We start from the raw sequence: 6,443 nt of genomic DNA on the forward strand, positions 1-6,443 counted from the left end.
GAAGGCTCTCTTTTCTCCATCTGACCATTAATGAGATGATCTATATATGTAGAGGGAACAACTGGATTTTTTCATCAGTTATTTATTACAAGGGAAATCTTTGTATTTTCTTCACCTTTTACGTGCTATATGTTGTTCAAAATATTGAATAACATGTAGCATAAAAAAGGTGAACAAAATACAAAGATTTCATTAATGCTATATATATTTTTACTAATGGACTTTTAGTCAGCAACCTACTATTTTTAGAAAATAATGTTTCCTCAATATTGTCATGATGCTATGGATGTTAGACGTGTTGTCTCTGTGTGTGTGTGTGTGTCGTTGTTCATAGCTCTACAAAAATTAGGCGCACACTTAAGATTAATAAAGTAAATCGGAATTTTTAAGAACACAAATTTCAAATAACAACTGATTAGGAGATTCAGTACCCCGAGATTCCAGAAGATCTAATGAGCTCTAGAAATTCTGTTCTTTAACAATCCCTTTCTACTAGCGAGTTGCCTTCTTGAAGACGATGCTGCAAGGATACGCTACAATTTCTAAGTAGCTAGTCAGAGAAAAACAAAAAAAAAAAAAAAAGGAAAAGGAGAGGAAAATGTCGTGAAGAGATCAACATGCTGTTCAATGTACAATAGAAACCCTGCATTGCTTTAAATTATTTCAAGTAGCATCATTTCTTTCAGAGAGCTCATAACAAGCAATAATCCTTTAAGAAAGTGGCAAAGATAGAAGAAGAAAGTGATAGAATTGAAGTGCTGAGAAAAATGTATGCATTATTATTACAGATGAAACTATAAATGCCATGCCATGCCATGCCATATAAATACTCTTGTTTCTCTCTCAAACCCTCTTCCATTCACTTGGTGTGTGGATCCAATGTTTATCCATGCCATGTTTAATTAACAAAGCAATTTCGGATGATTGGTGCCTATGGAACCGATTAGAAACGCAGAATGTTGAATAAATTATAACTTCCACATTTTTTAAAATAGTTAATAGCAAAATGCATGCTAGATTAAACCATTGCTATATATCACATGGTCAAGATATCATTACTAAAGCAGCTAGTATGAGCACTTACGTTGAAAATTCACTTTATTCTTCAGTATGCATGCACGTTTTTATTGGTTTTTAAATGATGATCCAATGAACGGAACACAGTCATTAACCGAGTTAACTATGGCTGGCGATTCGCTGGGATTTTTCCAGTTCAATGCATGTTACAAACTTAATAGCTAAGGATACTCAGTACCTAAAGATTAAAATTCGTACGTGTGACTTTAGTTAGAGATTTCAGCTCCCATTCTAGCCAATATCTACATTCTTCCGGGGTGCTGCCATTTAACTTTTTCATACAAGTTGCTTTGACCCACATGCATGCAATTCAGTATTTAAGGCAAGAACCAGGCATATAGAGGAGGACCATTACTTCGACATAAAACAAGACGTTGCTCAAGGTCTAATGGCATGTTGCTTACATTTTCACAGCCATTCAACTGGCTTGCGTTAAACCCCTATCCAAATACCGTCTTCCTTACTAATGATGAAGCTTAGTTTCACTTCAAGCGACCCTAAGCTTGGAGGGGCAGTTATTCAAGTAAATGCATCAGTTATTTCAGCACTTCCAAGTTCAAAAACAGGTTATTACATAAGCTCACTACTGAATAAGATAATCTCTGGATTATCTCTTTCGTAACAATATTAGGTTTTCAAACATGATACACAACAAATTGACTCTCTTTTATAACTTGGCAAAGAAAACCAACGAATTTTAATCATTTTAAATGTCAGATGAGACTTAAGATACTTTTAACTTGCTCTTGCATGCCAAATTCCGATAATGTGAAGAAAGTAATGCCGAAACTGCTTTAGTGGTCATGTTAACATTTGTTTGCAGCTTTTGTGATTGTTTCTTGAGCATTGAAAAATTTATCGAATGAAAAAGAAATTGATGTAATGAAATTCTTTATTAATTTATTAATTTTACAAATTCAATGAATTGTTAGAAATTAATTGTAATTAAATAATTTTACATTCATTAATTTAAATTTGTTCTGATTCAATATTGATTTTGTAAATTTAATGATTGTCATATTTTTTAATCAGTTTTATTAAATCTTTTCATAATTATTTTTATGTAAATTTAATGAATTGTCAAATCATCTCTAGTTTCCTATATAAATAAGAGTTGATGGATTTCATTTGAAAATGATGAAGATGGAAAAATTTCCTCTTTTTTTCTTGTGTTCTCTTCTTCCTCTAGCTCTTTAGGTTTTGTTGTTCTAGATAAAAAATTTGTGTAAGTTTTCTACTTTGTAGGCTTGATTGTAAGTGCATCATTTTGAGGTATAGTTGTTGGAATCCTTGCACCAAGAATGTTTGCAGCAATTGATGGGCATTTAAGCTTTAAGCACAGATGATATAATCTTGACAACTTTCTTTCCTACGTTGGTTTTTTATTTGAAATTCTACAAGTAAGGACTTCATGTATTGTTCTCGTTGGTTTTTTATTTGAAATTCTACAAGGACTTCATGTATTGTTATATATTTATACTTATCTTTTGTTTAATGTATTGGTATGTTACTCTTTTGTGCATATATTTATAATCCTGCAAATATATCACTGATTTTGCTAAACAATTTTCTATAATCTTAAGACTTAATCTTTATCTTAATTGTTTATTTCATTTATATATTTGCTTGCCTAAACCTTTGATAAATGAATTATTTTATTTTATTTTTTATTGCTCAAAGTAATCAATTTTTTTATTATTTTAATAGAAAAATACGAACTCTACACAAGATTACACAAAATTGGTAGAAATGATTCCTTTATCACTTTTTGTTTGTTATGCATTATGAGACACTTGAGAAGTTTAGTAGTGTTAACTTCAAAATGTGACAATAACATATTAGGCTCTTGAATGCTTAAGCATTATAAGAAGAAAGTTGAAAACCAACTCATTAAAATAATAAAAGCAATATGAAGAAAAAAAGGTGGAGAATACGAAGTATTTTCTGGTGAATTTTATTCTCAAAATGATATTATTCTTTAAATTACCATTTTTTATTCATCTAAACAAAATGACATTGTTAAACATAAAAATCAAACTTTAAAAGAAAAAAATGAATACCATATTGATAAGTTTAGGAACATCGTAGAACTTATTGTGGGAGACAATTTTGACATTCAAAGTAACAAAGTACCTCACAGAAAATTAAAAAGGAAACACCCTATATGTTATGAAAAGGAAGATCTTCCTTAAAATATTTCAAAGTATAGCAGTGTCTTACAAAAATTACAATATCTATTTCTTAAAAGGTCAAGACAAGACCTAAAATAATAGATACATATTCATTATATATCTATATTATAGTAATGCATATCAATTTCTTATATATAAATTAAATATTAATTATATTTATCCCAATACAATAATATAGTCAAAGAATGTTATATTTTCAAAGAAGATATGTTTCTTTATAAGAAGACACAAGAAATTCATTCACTATAAGAATAAACAAAGAAAGCTTAAATAGTCTTCATCAAAATTTAAATGAAGATCTTCGAGGAATGATGAAATCAAGCCAAATTAAGTATTAATGATATTCTTCTCGGTACAATAAAAAAAGTCAAAGAATGTTATATATCTCTCAAAGATGATTGTTTTCTTATAAGGAGACATAAGAAATTCATTCACCTATAAGAATAAATAAAGAAAGCTCGAGTGGTCTTCATTAAACTTTAGATAAAGATCTTTAAGAAATTATGAAATTAAGCAAAAAAGGAGTAAGATGATGAAAATGTCATGAATGCTTGACGATGTTCATTTTCTAACTTGGAAAAAATAAGCATTGAAGCTACTTTAAGGCAATATCCTGCCCTAAAGTTTCGTATTAAAAGGAGGTAGTAATTGCCAGATTAAATCTATCATGCAAAATTATATATGAAAACTAGTTGATCTTTTATCCAAAAAAAATAAATATTAGGCCACAAATGGATTTTTAAGTGAAAAATGAAAGCTACTAGAGGCATTAACAAATACAAAGTAATTCTTATTGTCAAAGTTTTTATAATAATAAGAAGATATGAACTATTTTAATACAATCCCACCTATGTTAATAATAATATTTATACGGACATTTATAGCCATCAAAGCTATTAATAACCTAGAAATACATCAAATAAATGTAAAAACAATTTTTTAACATTATATGACCTTAACAAAGAGGTTTGTATGGAACAACCTAAGGAATTTATTGTTAAATAAAAAGAAAAAAAAATTGTGAGCTTTTCAAGTCATTATATGATTTGAAACAAGTTTCTAAATAATATCATAATAAGTTTGATAAGGCTATGTTGTCCAATAAATGTAAAATTAATGAGGTTGATAAATATGTTTATGTAAGAAATATAAAAAAATGTTATGTCATTGTATATCGTTATATGGATGACTTATTAATATTGGACAATAATGAATACATGATCAAGTCTACTAAAAAAATATTAACTAATAAGTTTGATATGAAAATATGAGGTATTACGTATATTATACCAAGAATTAAAATTTATATGATAGTTGATGTTTTAGTATTGTTTGAATCTTATTATATTGAGAAAATTATTGATAAACTTTCTAAATGTGATAATAATATTGTCTAAACACCAATAAAAAATAATGTCTATCCAAAAAAATGATGAAGGGATACTTTATTGGAATATTCTTTAATTATTAGTAGCTTGATATATATTATGAAATACACAAGACCAAATATCATATACTCAATTAACAAGCTAAGTAGATTTATCAATAATTTAAGTTTTAGATAATTAAAAAGCAATAAATAAAACATTTAAATACTTCTTGGACAATAGGTTCCACTACAATATATGAGGGATATAGTGATGCAAATTAAATATTTAATACTAAGAACTCAAAATTCAAAAGTAGACATGTTTTCACACTAATTGGAGTAAAAATATCTTAAAAGTCCTTCAAGTAAATATGTATAGTAGGATTCATACTCTATATAAAGCTAAGAAGAAAACCAAGCAGCTTTGAAATTTGTTAAAAAAAAATTTATGCTAGCCAAAGCTAGTCCCAATGATTTATGTCCATTGTAAGAACTATTCAATACATGGAAAGGCATAAAGTAAAATATATAATTATAAGTTTAGATATATATATCAAAGAAACGATATTATCAAACATTTATTCCTAAAAAAAATTATTTTCTTGACTAAATTAGAGCAAAGAAAAATATTGTAGATCCACTTACTAATAGTTTAATGAAAGATCTTATGTATAGTTTCATCAAGAGAAATTATAATGAAGTCTTTAAATATGAAAAATTATCATGATAGTAACTATACCTAGTTGATTGATGATTCCTAGATCTAGGTTAAAAAAAAAACTAAGTCATACAAGATTCTCGATAATACTAGGAAATAAGAATTTCCTTATTTTTATGGTGAAAAAGGGTGCTAGCTACAACATGACTACAATGAATTATATTCTTAATGATTTTTATATTCTAGTTTATTTTATGAAGTATTTAAAATACTCTTGATAAGAGATCATCTATATAAGTAAGAAATATAATAAATTATATGAAAATTTCTAAAAATTGAATTTTCTAAAGGATTTATGAAACTAGTTGTTATTTTGAGTAAAAAAATAAACAGAATAGTAAAAGCTACAAAAAATTCTAGGAAAGGAACTATGGGACCACAATTATCTTGATTTATATAAAAGGTTGATAAGTTCAAGATGCTATATTCACTAATTAGCCATGTAAAAAAAAATTATTTATTCTAATATAATGATCTTCCAATTTATTTTCTCTTTATGATTCCTTGTGTATTTGTATTATATACCATTCAAAATTTTTTATTTATTCTCTTTATGATTCCTTGTGTATTTGTACCATTCAAAATTTTTTATTCATATGAAAGGTTGTTAAAAAAATTACAAGTATGTGAAATTGATCCCATCATATTTCTTTGAATTTAATATGACTCATTGCAATAAATTGCCAGGAATTAATTACTTCCTTTTAAATCTATTCTAATTCATTGATTCTGCAAGTTAATGAACTATTAGGTTCATTCATCAATTTCATTTAATCTTTTCAGATTCATGGTTAAAAATCAAGTAAGTCATCTAGTTAGAATCCTAAAAGACTACTGGCACTGTTTGCACGAATTAAGCCAAACAATACTTAAGAACAACTTCATTTCCTACCCTGTTTTTTATCCAAAATTCTATAAATACTACATATTATTTCATATTTGTACTTAAGTTCTATTTAATGTGTTGGTGTCTATTTAATGTGTTGGTGTGTTAATTCTTAATTCACGTGTTTATATTTTTGCAAAGATATCATTGGTTTTACTAAACAATCTTCTACATCAGAATCATACACGTGTGTTCGTCTCT

At 27.2% G+C, this 6,443-nt stretch overlaps 1 protein-coding gene across 4 annotated transcripts in view; it reads right to left on the reverse strand.

Annotated features, from left to right (window-relative positions):
* Nucleotides 1-337: 337 nt before the first annotated feature.
* LOC105113619 (protein LIGHT-DEPENDENT SHORT HYPOCOTYLS 10-like) overlaps nucleotides 338-6,443 on the reverse strand; it is a 13,371-nt gene continuing 7,265 nt past the window's right edge. For 2 of the 4 annotated variants that reach the window (XM_011009866.1, XM_011009868.1), the window contains exon 2: nucleotides 338-550. The gene's annotated coding sequence lies outside the window, so the exon portion shown is untranslated. The remainder of the gene's footprint in view (nucleotides 551-6,443) is intronic. The other 2 variants (XM_011009865.1, XM_011009864.1) reach the window with 1 other exon arrangement.

Source organism: Populus euphratica, unplaced genomic scaffold (assembly GCF_000495115.2).
Source record: "Populus euphratica unplaced genomic scaffold, PopEup_1.0 scaffold437.1, whole genome shotgun sequence".
Taxonomy (NCBI): Eukaryota; Viridiplantae; Streptophyta; class Magnoliopsida; order Malpighiales; family Salicaceae; genus Populus; species Populus euphratica.